The sequence below is a fragment of the Cololabis saira genome, chromosome 7 (assembly GCF_033807715.1).
Source record: "Cololabis saira isolate AMF1-May2022 chromosome 7, fColSai1.1, whole genome shotgun sequence".
Lineage (NCBI taxonomy): Eukaryota > Metazoa > Chordata > Actinopteri > Beloniformes > Belonidae > Cololabis > Cololabis saira.
This window is the reverse complement of record NC_084593.1, coordinates 16851781-16866064: the sequence shown is the minus strand read 5'-3', so window position 1 is coordinate 16866064 and position 14284 is coordinate 16851781. Positions and strand designations below refer to the sequence as shown.

At 41.0% G+C, this 14284-nt stretch overlaps 1 protein-coding gene across 1 annotated transcript in view; it reads right to left on the bottom strand.

The window, feature by feature from the left end:
• pitx2 (paired-like homeodomain 2) overlaps positions 1 to 12971 on the bottom strand; it is a 79763-nt gene extending 66792 nt beyond the window's left edge. The window contains exon 1 of the mRNA XM_061726178.1: positions 12954 to 12971. The gene's annotated coding sequence lies outside the window, so the exon portion shown is untranslated. The remainder of the gene's footprint in view (positions 1 to 12953) is intronic.
• Between the last annotated feature and the right edge of the window lie 1313 nt (positions 12972 to 14284).

The following is a 14284-nucleotide window of genomic DNA, read 5'->3' as shown; positions in this document are numbered from 1 at the left end:
TTTTTTACAAGAATTTTACTCGGCGTACTGTAAGTTGTTTACACCTTCGCTGATGTGTAAAAGTTGTAAAATGAACAATCTTTGACTTTTTGATGCTTTCCCACACACAAATTGCAACCACGTCCCAAAGCTCTGCAGACTGAGATAAACAAGAATAAATATGAACGGACATTTGATGTGTTTGCAAGTCTCCATGGTGATCTACTGTACTTTAAAGGAGACATTGTGGCCTTTTTCTTTCCTTTCTCAAACTTTGCACAATTTCCTAAGGTCATAAAATGCGGAGGTGAAAAGCTTTGTATTTTTAACTCAGTACACAGCAGTTTAAAGGAGGTGGAATTACGTGATCTTCGCACAAACACACTGAAACTGTCCTCAGCATCGCTGTCCATTGACTCTGAATGAGGTGGCGTTGAGTGCTGCCAAACTGAATTGTGGGTTCCCTGCGTTGTGGCGGCAATGTTTCTTCCATCAACCGTTGAGGAGTTTGCAACTTTTTACGCTTTGACACAATCAAATTGCAGTTACACAGCTCGAGCAAGCCAAGATTGTGCACGGCGGGGCTGTTTCAAAGTATGTGGCTTACTTGCGAAGCGAGTGGGAACAAATTTCTCTGAATGTTTATGCTGAATGCATATTAAAAATGCTCACTGTTAAGCGTTGCCACAACGCTGATGTTTGAACCCCCTTATCATCTTAACTCCAATTTCTGAGGTATACCAAATATAGGACGATGCGAAGAAGAATTTGGATGAAGAAAGGGAAGCTGTATAATTCTACTCACATCTCAGTCTATGATGTCACATCTAAGTGGATCGCTCTCTGAATAACACATTTTCATTCAAAGCAACAAGGTTGTGCGTTCTCAACGTTTTTGAGGTGATATTAAGGGCAAAGTTCTAGTTTTTAGAGGTAAGGCCGGTACAGACGCAGGGGAAACTTCAGTTCATAGAAAGACTACTTGGGGATGGCTCTAAAGTCTATTTCCATGGACCTCCATGTTAAAAGGTCAAACTTTAGAGCAACAAGTAATATGTCTCTAGCCTGGGCTCCATAGCAAGATTTCACATCTACAAAGACTTCACGTGGGTCAAATTTTATGTACTTTATCAGGTGAAATTATATAAAGGCATTCATGCATGATTAGGGGCATGGCTTTTTGAGTTCAATGAGTGCATTATTATCTTCCATCCATCCACCCACCCACCCATCCATCCATCCATCCATCCATCCATCCATCCATCCACCCATCCATCCATCCATCCATCCATCCATCCATTTTCTTCTGCTTATCTGGAACCGGGTCGCGGGGGCAGCAGCCTCAGCAGAGATGCCCAGACTTCCTTCACCCCAGCCACTTCCTCCAGCTCTTCCAGGGGAGTCCGAGGCGTTCCCAGGCCAGCCGAGAGACATAGTCTCTCCAGCGTGTCCTGGGTCTTCCCCGGGGTCTCCTCCCGGTGGGACATGCCTGGAACACCTCCCTAGGGAGGCGTCCAGGAGGATCCGATACAGATGCCCAAGCCACCTCAGCTGACTCCTCTCAACGTGAAGGAGCAGCGGCTCGACTCCGAGCTCCTCCCGGGTGACCGAACTCCTCACCCTATCTCTAAGGGAGCGTCCAGCCACCCTGAGGAGGAAACTCATCTCGGCCGCTTGTATCCGCGATCTTGTCCTTTCGGTCACTACCCAAAGTTCATGACCATAGGTGAGGGTAGGGGCGTAGATTGACCGGTAAATCGAGAGCTTCGCCTTTCGACTCAGCTCCTTCTTCACCACGGCGGTCCAGTACACCGACCGCATAACTGCGGATCCGTCTGTCAATCTCCCGCTCCATCTTTCCCTCACTCGTGAACAAGATCTCGAGATACTTGAACTCCTCCACCTGAGGCAGGACTTCTCCCCCCACCCGGAGAAGGCACGCCACCCTTTCCCGGTGGAGAACCATGGCCTCATGGCCGCTGATTCTCATCCCTGCCGCGTCGCACTCGGCCTCAAACCGCCCAGCGCATGCTGAAGGTCCCGGTCCGATGAAGCCAACAGGACATTATTATCTTATCTTAAATAAACTATGGATTATTGTGCTATTACAGGGCGCCACCTTTGGTTTTGAAAGGGTCTAGTTCAAGATGACGCAGCTTCCTTCGCCCCTGGCGGGTGGCTGTTATCTGGAGCCCACTGGAGGAGGAGCAGCTGGATGGCATGTTGCCCTGCCGGATCAGCCAACTCCTCCAGCTGAACCACCCTCCAGTCACCTGCCATTGTGATGTCATACAGAGACCCCCCTCCCCACCACCACCAAGCACTCTTGGGGAAGCCTATGGGTGATGTCACAGAAAGTTTGTCCAGTTCATTTTATACACTCAGTGTTTGATAGTCATTCCAAATACCTAAATGTGTACTTCAAAAGGCAATTTTTTTCCCCCAATAAAAGTTTATCTGCGGTTTCTGTGCATTTTCATTATAACTGATAGCTTTGGTGCCCCATGTATCTCAGCTTAAGTGTGATCAAGTGGAGCCCTGTGGGAGCTCTAGGCACGCGCCTGGTCCCCTAACATACAAACGTGCCAGTGATGATGGATCACACGGTTTTCATCACAAACTCATTGAAGTGTCTGCTCGCCTCAACTCAAAGGCTTCTGACCTGAGCATTCTCTCCCGTTGAGGAGACAAATTTGCCCTCCTACAGGGTCTCTGCCGGCAGCGACGGACGAGTCTACGAGCCTCATCTGCCTCTTATTTCTCTCCCAAATTGAATGCACACACAGTGGATGTGTAAATGTACAGAAAGGCAGAGCTGGGACATGATGTGCAGGGCTGGTAAAAATAAACTTCAGTATCAGCCAGAACTCTCACTTTCCCACTGTTAATAGGTCTAACATTGTAATAGGCCACGGTTACATGATGTTTTTTAATTCGGAATTAATTATTCTGAATTAAATAATTCAGAATTAAACTATTCTCCTTTGAGTTTACATGGAAATAGTAATTCCGAATTGAGGTTTACATGGAAAACACGTTTGATCGGCTTTATCCAATTCCGCTTAAGGTCTGGGAGTTGGGAAGGTTCTGATTGGATAGGGGGGTGGACGTCTTTACGTATTTACGTCTACCGGAAGAAAACAAACGTACTCGATTAGCAACAACATGAAGGACCACATTGTTAGCATCCTTTTTGGATTTGTTTTGATTCTATTTTTGAAGCAGCAGCATGACAATATCATGTCAAGGATTTTCTTTCGTGTGCTGAGGAGGAGGGAGATAGAAGACCATTTATGGTATCTGCTCTTGACCACCGTTTACTGCGTGCTGCCATCTTGAAACTTTGTTTCGAAAACAAGCCCAGCGCGGAATATAAGCGTCATCGCGACAGACGGGCGAGGGAACGAGCAGCGCAGAAAGATCGGAATTAATTTAAAGCGGAATGAGTGTAAACATGATCGTGGAATTATTCTATTCAGATTAAAAATCGGAATAAATAATAAAAAATAAAAAATGGTTATTTCTCAAAAGGAGGCCACAGCACCCAGACTGATTAAAGTATGTTTGTGAATTAAAGGAGCTGTATGTAAGAGCAATAATAAAACAAATCATAAAATGACCCCGATATGTCAACAGACATTTAAAAATCATGTTCATTTCAAATACTTATGTCACTGACAACAGCACTCAAGCCAGGATATTCCAGTTTAAAAAGAAGAGTTGCAGCCCTCAACTGATGTTGATGTTGTCATTTTTTGTTTTGGCCTGAAGCTCCACCCTCCACCTATCTCCCAATCACCAAGTCAGTATTGTTTCGGCATCCGGGTTGCCAGCTCGGCTCTAATTCGCGCAGCCATGGCAGCCTACGTTCCTGCTGCATTCTGCAGCCTACCTGGCAACCTCTGGTCGGGGGGAGGAGGGGGAGGGTACACGCCGCTCAACAATATTTTGAAAGTGACTGCAGTACCAGTTTTGGCCATTTCTTACAGACGGATCCTTTAACATTCTTAAATTGAAAAAAGCGAGATACTTGATTTTTGGTCAGATATTTAACATCTAAAACAATTGCCAGAAACAATTTGTCAAACAAAATGCACCGTAGATTTATTCAAGGTTGATGCTCACCATATTTAAATTTGAAAACTGAAATGATGCTGAAAAGTGGCTGAGTATTGCCTTGAGAAGGCCGTTAGCGGTGAGCACAGAACAAAGATGCTCTGGCCACACTAAAGAAACTCCAGTGGCAACAGTCAGCACCGGTCTTTTTGATAGTGCAGCTTGGAATAAGCTCCTCACTGAGCCCACTATGGCATATGCATGACCACAACACTTAAATATAGAGGTACAGACAGCAAAATTGTAGCTGCTCCAGCAGAAGCTGCCTTTGTTGTTATGGCACATAGAAGGTTAATGTATACATTATACATTGCCTTTATGATGCATACTAAAGTGGCAGTCAACCAATTTTATTCAAACTTGCCAATCTGAGTCTGAAGTATGAATTTCTATACTATAAAATGAAAAAAGAATACAAGGTTTGTTCATTTTAATAATAATGTATTTATTCATTTTACAGTTCTTTATATGAAAATGTTCTCTTTTTTTATGTCCACGGAAAACGTATTCTTTTATAAAACTGTATATGAAAACGTTTTTTGGACTCGCAAAATTGGCAGCTCATGGATGTTGAAGATATTTTCACTGAGACGTGTGACAAAAACTCCTCCAAGTTAGAAACTGAGTAGAATCCTCTTTTCCATCCTTGATTAATTTTCCTTTGGGAATTAAAATATTTGAAATTGAAGTAATTATTTCCAAAGATAATTCCTCCATCAGGTCGTTTTTATATGGTTTCCTTTCTGTTCCTCATGATCATCCACACTGTGTCTGTTACTGGGTTTGATTATGGTCCATTTGAGATTGTTGCAGGTCAATCATTCAAACATTCTCCTGAGCAGATTTTATCACTCTAAACACACATTTTACCCCAGGTAAATTGGATTGAATAACTTGTAGAATGATCAAGATGTTCAAGACTTTGCTTTTTGATTATTGGAAGAAAGGAATTGGAACTAAATTATTATGAGCATGTCCATCATCCAGTCACACAATGTGATATACACTATATATGGATTTAAAAAAACGACATTGCACCAACAGGGATTGTAATGCCGTTTTCAAATGCATACACTTTAATTTGGAGCTGGTCTCCCTTTTGCAGCTATAACAGCTTCCACTCTTCTTAGAAGGCTTTCCACAAGATTTTGGAGTATTTCTGTGGGAATCTGTGCTCAAGCATTTATGAGGTCTGTCACTGAGAAGGACCGGCTCCCAATCTTCGCTCCAGTTCATCCCAAAGGTATTCCATGGAGTTGAGGTTAGAGTTCTGTGTGGACCAGTCACGTAATTCCACACTAAACTCATCAAGCCATGTCTTTATAGTCCTTGATTTATGCACTGGATTGCAGTCATGTGGAAGTAGAGAAGGGTCTTCTCCAAACTGTAGCTTCAACATCCAAAATGACTAGCTATGCTGGCAAGAGACATGCATGCAGCTGCTCAGTCATGAAGCCCCCCATCTCAGTTTTTTTCTGCTCGCTTCGATGCCAGTGGAAGTTAAGAGCTCTTCAGATGGAATCAATAGAGCACTGGTGACTTTTATGGACCATGTTCATCAGCAGACGTTGACCAACTGATTTGTTGTTCCTAAACATGTCCACTATTTCATAATACCCCTTCCGATTTTTAATTTATGTGGAAATTCCACATAAATTCAGAGTTTATGCTTTTGAGTCAGAGAGAAAGAAGAGAAAGAGAGAGTAAAAAGCAAACAAAACAAAACCAAAGGTAGAGTTTGACCATCAAATGGACATAATGGGGATTTGTGTTGGAGTGAATGGAGAGCCAGCTGACCGGCATGCATGCCTGGAAAAGAGGCGTAAATCAACGTCATCAGTACTGACTAGGAATGGGCGGTATGGACTAAAAAATGTATCACGATTATTTCTGGCATTTATCCCGATAACCATAAAAATGACGATAAAAAAAATACCAATTCAACTCCACCTTTTTAACTATAAATCTCTCTCGCTCTCAGATCCGCCATGTTTGTTACACAAAAACCTCATCAATGGGAATTTATCCTTCTTTCTTTCTTTCTTTCTTTCTTTCTTTCTTTCTTTCTTTCTTTCTTTCTTTCTTTCTTTCTTTCTTTCTTTCTTTCTTTCTTTCTTTCTTTCTTTCTTTCTTTCTTTCTTTCTTTCTTTCTTTCTTTCTTTCTTTCTTTCTTTCTTTCTTGCTCATTTCCTTCCTTCCTTCCTTCTTTTTTCCCTTCCTTCCTTCTTTCCTTGTTTTCTCCCTTCCTTCCTTCTTTCCTTGTTTTCTCCCTTCCTTCCTTCCTTCTCCCCTTCCTTCCTTCCTTCCTTCCTTCCTTCCTTCCTTCCTTCCTTCCTTCCTTCCTTCCTTCCTTCCTTCCTTCCTTCCTTCCTTCCTTCCTTCCTTCCTTCCTTCCTTCCTTCCTTCCTTCCTTCCTTCCTTCCTTCCTTCCTTCCTTCCTTCCTTCCTTCCTTCCTTCCTTCCTTCCTTCCTTCCTTCCTTCCTTCCTTCCTTCCTTCCTTCCTTCCTTCACGTACGTTGTGCGTGGATTTAACGCAGAACCATAAATCATCTTTACACAAAAACATCAACAGGAATTTATCATTTTTACCGCGACATGACAAATTCTTATTGTGAGGAATTTTTTTGACGGTTTATCGTGAACGGTAAAATATCACCCATTCCTAGTACTGACTGGATCTATGATAAAGCTACGCTTAAACACATGACTATAAAATAGTGACAGTGTGTCAGTGTGAGCTTGCTCTGCCTGTAGTGTCCAGAAAACTGTTTTTGATCAAATACATTTTGCTGCACTGCTGAAACTAGTTCATCAACACCTGTGCAAAACATGAGCGCCCCTTATAAACACTGTCACATAACTTATTACCGGTCTTGTCCTTGTATTCGTAGCTGTTGCTACTAGGAAATAACATTAAACCCTTCCGGGAGTTGGCAAGCTGTCCACATAAGCTAAAGACACAAATGAACCAATATGACCCCCCCACAAATGAGTCGTCGTGAAGTAAAGTCCCCACTGATAATGCAGAGTTACGGCGGAGACTAGGATGAATTAGACAGTTTTCTTTTCACACTTTCCTAATAAAACGCTCCATGTTTTGCTAATAAAAGACAATCCAGCACCAAATGTTCTGGTATTCAGTCCACAGAGTGAAAAATTGAGAAGGGGATTAAAAACAGCTTGGAGTGCAAATTGAATTAGCCTATGGGGATGATTTGGGTAAGGAATGAAATGTCACCCTCTCCCAGCAAGAAATGCAAAACATGTGAATGTCTTTTCTTCTGTCTCGTCATGTACGCTCGACCCCCCCCAACTCCTCCACCCCTTTGACTCCACTGTACGATGCGTCAGGCCTAAGTCATCAGCCTGGCGGTGCTGGGGGAGCCGTGGATCTGTCCGTAAGTTGTGTGTCATGGGTTTAAACTTGACTGGACTAATTACCTCCCGAGGTGCTGCAGCTCAGCAGGAGCAGAAAAGACAGTTTGAGACTTATTCATAATTCAGAAACTATTAATACTGACCACAAGCCATCTGGATTCACTGTGTCATTTTAAATTTGAGTCTTTCTTTATGTTGGTAAATATTTTGCAAACGCGTGACCACTGCAGAGGTACTTCATATGCCAGGATATCCATACTTTGAAATTATTTGTGTTAGTACTTTAACTCTCTCTCCTATTAAGTGCTTGAGTTGGAGTTTTAATCTAGCAGTAAATCTGAAACTCAAACTCGAGAGCTTGGAGGTGTTTTAGTGCGCTGGAGTTCAAGCACACAGCTTGTAGACAAAGTGATCGCGTTTCACGCGAGGCACGGACTATTCTGTCACTATTTTCTTTAGACATGCAATCTCATCCTGCTGCTCATTTCTACCCTCTGTGAAAAAAGTACCGTGCAGCTCCCCAGAGCTGGATTTGAAGTTGATATGCAAGACTCTTAGAAGATAATAATGTTTGAAGCAGACTAGTGGAAGCACGCTCCTGTGCCTCCTGCAGCGATGGTGTTGGTTATTAAAACTTGAAACTGGCTCCAACAGTGGATAAGCTTTCCAAAAGTTGTTTTTTCGGTGAGAACACAAAGACTCGAATCATAACAATGTCATCATCCAATAATGTTCTGTATCTTATGATCTTGCTGAGACAACTCATATTTGAGTTGTTATGCCAGAATATGAAAATAGCATCAATGTTTTTGTAGTGGAATTCGTTGCTACTAATGGATTATTTTGTCAATGTCTAATGTTTTCGCTGTTCTAACTTAATGATTCAAATGTGTGGCAACACTGCCAACTCGTTTAGACTCCACAATATGTACCAAGTCCTGATCCATCTATGTGAAAAAGGTATGATGCAACTCCTTATTAAAACTATTTCTTTGCAGAAGAAATTCACACAAAAGTTTGAAAACGTGCAACCAAGTGCTTCACTCGCTCTACTTTCTTACTAATCTACTTCTTGTTCGGATGGATTTCTGTGGTGGAGCTGAAATGTTCACACTCTGCCTTCATCTTCATTGAGACAAATGTGTTTGTGCAAGACTCTAAAGGTACACCGTGACACAGTCCAGAAGGCCGTGTTCTGCAAATTTCAATCCAATTTCACAAATATGAATAATTAATGACGGGTAAACATTGGAAGATGGTACACTGCAGCCCTTTTTTTTTTCTCACGTGCTATTGCAAAAAATACGCTGTTAAACTGAAAAAATGACAGAAACATGGAATATTTAAGGCTTGCATTTGTTTATTGTTTCACACAGGTATATATTTTTTTCTGTTTTTTGTTTTGAAATGAATAGAGTATCAGCTAAAATCATCATATTGATTTCATAATCTCTGTGTTTTATGGACCTTCATAATCTTTGATACAGCACAGTATATTTTTTTCTTTGATATATTTTCAGCACATTTTCTAATCTAAAAATTGGTGAAATGTAATTACTTCTTAATTTAACTTTTCACCTTAGGAGTTAAGAAGGCAACACATTATATTGTATTGTATTTAATACTAATTGTAGTGTACTCTTTTTTTCCCTATTTTCTGTACAGTAGATACACCGTTGTCCATCAATTTGAAATAATTCTATTTGTTTTGGGGTTTTTTCAGAAACATTGCTCTGCAAAGAAAAAAAACAAACAAACAAAAAATGTAGTGAAATTCTTGTGAGTTGAAAATTAACCATCTTCAGGTGTTTAAACCAATTCAAATAACATTATCCGTCACAGAGCTCAAAAAGGACAGTTTTTTCCTGAGTTTGTGAAAGGTTTTAAAGTAATGCATCCCACAGGATGGTAACAATGAAACAGAGTTAGGCAGTATTTCCCTTCACGAGGGTGTCTTTACTGTCTTTTGTGTGGATAAAGATGTTTCCCTTCCTGCAGTAAAGTTTACAATTAGTTTAGGAGAAATTTTACGACTTAGATTTGATTCAGATTTATTAGACAATTAAGTTAATTTCTTTCACGAATATAAATAGCTTCAAAATCAAATTTAGTCACCTATCTTTTCCTCTTCGACGCAAAGAATCAGTCTGATTCCTTTTGATTCAGCTTGAGTTTCCTGCAGGCAGAACCCACAGTTGCGGAAGAAACTGCCTCCCGATGCCATTTGATAGGCGTACGATAACTCTGAGAAACAAAGCGTGTGATTTTAGCCGGAGCCGACGACCAGTCTAGTCTGAAGAGTCACAGCGCTGGTACAGAACGTACCGAATCCTTTGCGAGGGGGCAGGGTTTATGGGATGGCTAGTAACAGAGCAGCCAAGAGTCACGGTTCAAAACAACCAAAGTGGATGAAGGATTAGTTGGAGCAACAAGCTTTGTGTTCTCCTTCAGTTTTACGATGGAGACACGGTATTTTCCGAGCATCCACGAAACTGTTGCCAATAATGTGTTTTTGTTGTAGCTTCTTGAACATCTTGTCTTTGAAAGGATGGGCTACTTTTTGCTTGGCTCTCAACTAAACCATGAGCTAAAGCTGAGCATCTCATGGCAGTTATTTAACTGTTCAGTAGCTGCAAACCCATTCATGTAAAACAGTTTGGATTCATTGTGATGATGTTATCTTCCTCAAAAACAAGCGGTAACATTTGACCACCGATCTGTCGGGCTGTCTTGATGTCATGATTTCTTCTGAATTTTCTTCTGAAGCACAGTTTATTTTCATGACATTGTGTCCTGCTGTTTCTTTTGTTTGCCTCTCGTCTGCATGGCCAGAAAACTTGGTTGAACAAAAGAATTTATGAATTTTGTGTGTCACTTAAATCAGTTAACCAGTTATGTAATTTAAAATGATTATTTATAGCTTGTTAAAATCCACCTTGGTTTATGTCAGTGGTAAAAAAAATAAATTCAATTCAGCTTGTACGAGATCACTTACTGTCACTTCCTTAAACCGGTATCTTGAGCGCGCTCAGTCTGGGTGGGGGCTATTTTACTGCTGATATGAGGCACATGCTGTACGGTGATGATAGGTCTGGAACTAGGTTATCCATCACTGGTCGTCCTCGGCCCGAGGGCCCCCGGCCAATACCACATCCATTATCAGGTTGCAAGAATACAACTGGGAAAATATAAAGGGCTTTTACCCCAGATGAGACTACATTAGAATCGTCTGGACAGATGTGAGGACCTGACGGATCTACAAGAGTCTTCCCTCGGAAAAAGGACACAAACTCTGGAACGCATTCCTGGAAATGATAAAATACTGCACAGGGATGAGCGCTGACCGATTATACCTGACTTTTTACAAAACACACAATGCACAAGGTTTTTGTTCCAGAAGTGATTTAGAAAGGGGAAAAAAGGGGGAAATAAAGAGCTATTCATAGAAGAAGCAATATTTTCAAGTAAATTCAACAATCTTGACATGTAACAATTAACACACACGCATACTGTTTAAATACTCCAAAATGTGTGTGTGTGTGTGTGTGTGTGTGTGTGTGTGTGTGTGTGTGTGTGTGTATGTATGTATTAGTGCATGTAAGTAAACATACTTACATGCACACACACACACATATATATATATATATATATATATATATATATATATATATATATATATATATATATATATATATGTAACTATGTTTAGTGTACAAAGAATTCCCTGCAACATAAGGCAAAGGAGAAGGAAAGTCCCTCCAAAACTTGGTAAAAGGTGCTTTTTTTCTATTGTAAATGAAGGAGAAGACTGTGGCTTTCTAAGCAAACCATTATGATAGTTAACACAGAACCACTTAAAGGGCCAGCTGTGGGAGTGACGTGAATAATAGTGTTTAATTTGTCTAATCTTAGCAGGAGCTGTGGGTGGCTGGGGTTGGGGGGGCTGCTGTTACCCTGCTGGCACAAGAAGAGAACTGCTTCCACCACAATGTGGTGCAAATGCCCTAAATTATCGTTCGGCTTTGTTGTGTTGTTCCCCTTTTTGCATTTTTACTTTCTCTTCCATCATTAACATCTGTGTATATATCGCAACCTCGGAGGGACGACTGCAGAAAAGTTCACAACTGGCACGTGACAAGCAGTTGATTGAGGAGATAATCTGCTGTTTTGTTTTGTTTTCAAGGGCACTTTAATATACCTTTTCACTGTAAAATCTCTATAAATAATTAATTTAAGAATTGCATTGATGTAGTTTGGAAAGTATTTACAAGGGCAAGTTGTCCTGACCCCTTTTTCTCTGCAGCGGGGATGTTCCCTTGACCAAATTATACCATTACAAGTCAATAAAATGGTCTAATTTTGGAAGGCTTTTTGAATGTGGCAGCTCTCTGTGTGAGAGCTTTAAAAATACAAATTAATGTGGATCTAAACAGTTTTTTGGGAGCGCTCATCATTTAGCCACTGTGAATTTTCTGAGCTGAATTTAGCACCGCTGGCTCGTGTGTTGGCCACTTTTGCAGTGGAAAATCCATGCATGATACTTTTACTGCTTGTTTTCAATTTAACTGTTTCACTTTTCCTGTAACAGACCGTCAGAGTCCAGACAGCTCCTGAAATCTTCCTGCTCAGTGTGGGTTTGTGTTGGAACGGGAGATGTTGTCCTATACGGTGCGAGCACCTAGTTAGCCCCACGCTATTTATTGTTATAATCCCTCGGCACACATTACAATTGTGTGACAGAGCTAATGCGTGCTGCGCCTCAAACGTAAACTCCTGTGACATCAAATACATGTATAAGGTTTCAGACTGGCTTCAGGAAAAAAAAGAAATGTCTTTTAAGTGCTAAATTATAAACACTAATGTCCTCTCCGGCTCTAACTAAAACAAATCATGGTCATGAACGGCCGTTATAAGGATGAGAAGGCGCTCGCTGTGGGAGCAAAACCTAGTAAGAGAGTGTGTGTGTGTGTGTGTGTGTGTGTGTGTGTGTGTGTGTGTGTGTGTGTGTGTGTGTGTGTGTGTGGATCTCACCTAAATTAAACCATGTGGTCACCAAAAGTCCCCCCCCCCCCTTCTAAATCTCCTCATCCCTTCACCCCAAGCCTCTCATTGACCTTCCGGGCGCTCATTGTCCCAAAGTGAGACTTGATTACTGGCCTAAGCCCTGCAAAGGTTCGCCTCAGTAGCCACAGCTGATCTTTTATACTAATTTTGGATTAATGCGGGGTCTGCAACACTGCGTAAACACAGCCACTGAGAAGGCCCCTGCCACACAGAGCTAAACATTAATCCTCCTTAATGCTGAGAGTCAACTTCCAGTCCTTATCAGAATTTGTTTTAATCTCTGCCTAGGCTGTACAAAACTCCCAAGCTCAATAACTAAAATGTACCACACAAAACAACAAACAAAGCAGCGAACCGTGTTGAAAATGAGAAAGCAGCACAATGTGAGGTGAAAATAAAATGAATTCAGTCTTACCTTTAGAGATGTTGAAACCTGTAGCTCGAGTTTCCAGATTCTAATGACGGAAAAGGAGGATGGTTATGACTGCATTTTTTTTTTTTTTGCTTGTTTTTTTTTTTTGCTTTTGATTCAAGCTGTGTCCAAGTTAATTCCTAGCTTTGCTGCTGCAAATTTCAGTCTTCCTTCCCCAATTTCAGCCAGAGCCACAAGCATGTTCCTCCACTCTCCCACTCTCTTTCGTATTTTTGTCTCTCTTGCCGTTATGGATCCACTCATGTGTGGGTTTTGACCATGTGTGTCCTATAGTCCCTGTCTAGTCTAGCGCCCATCCCTAGAGTGAGCGTGCTCGTCTGTAATTTTCTCAATATGAGATATGTGATATATTATTTCAGCAAATATCTGGGCTTGGTTCAGCAGCTTTTTGAAATCTTTGATTTATGACTGAATGTTTTTGCATCAAAACCACTGGAATATTTACAGAATAGTGAGTGAATGAGTTGTTCTTTCTTCCTAAAATACTTTCTGTGCTGGAAGTAAAAAAGAAAAAAAAAAGGGACAAAAATCCAGTGCAGAAAAAAACTTTATGTTAAACCTTTGAAACTAACTGTATGGTCCAAGTATAATTCTGTGATAACAACAAAGATAAAGAATTCCCTGAAAAATTACAAAAAAATAATGATTACATTTCTTAACTTCATATTCTTGAAAAAAATATGTTTCAGATTTACTTAAATACAGGGCAAGCTTTACTTTTATTACCCTGACAATACAGACATTTACACTTATCAGATTACATTTCAGCAGATTTTCAAGGAAATGTGAGAACCCGTTTAAGAATAATGGTGAATTTACTGTTTCCAGGTTCTGTTGGAAAATGAACAATCAAGCTGTTTGGTTGAGGAATATTATGTGGAGGCGACGAATCTCTCAGCAGCCCAGTTCAACAAACGCTGCTGCAGAACGACATGTGGATTGTGGCGGAATAGTGTGTGTGTGTGTGTGAACTGGACCGTGTGCATGCTAAGCTGGAAAATGCGAATGCTGTCGGCGGGGGAAAAAAGGAGAGCCACATAATTACAACAGTTTAAAGTAAATGCCAAAGCAAAGTGTAAGCTCTAATAAAACAGAGAAGCATGGAAAAAAAAAAAGCCGTTCAGGCTGCGGCACTTATCTACACGAATGCTGCAGCCGATACAGAACTGACTTTATGCATTAACACACCTCCAACTGGGTGAGACTCCAGTGACTTTTCAGGGAGTCTTTTTTGGCCACGCTCTGCTTTGCAAAGCAAAATTATCCCAAAGCTGAGGTTTTGGGAAAAGACCTTTTAATTTTTACTGTTGCAG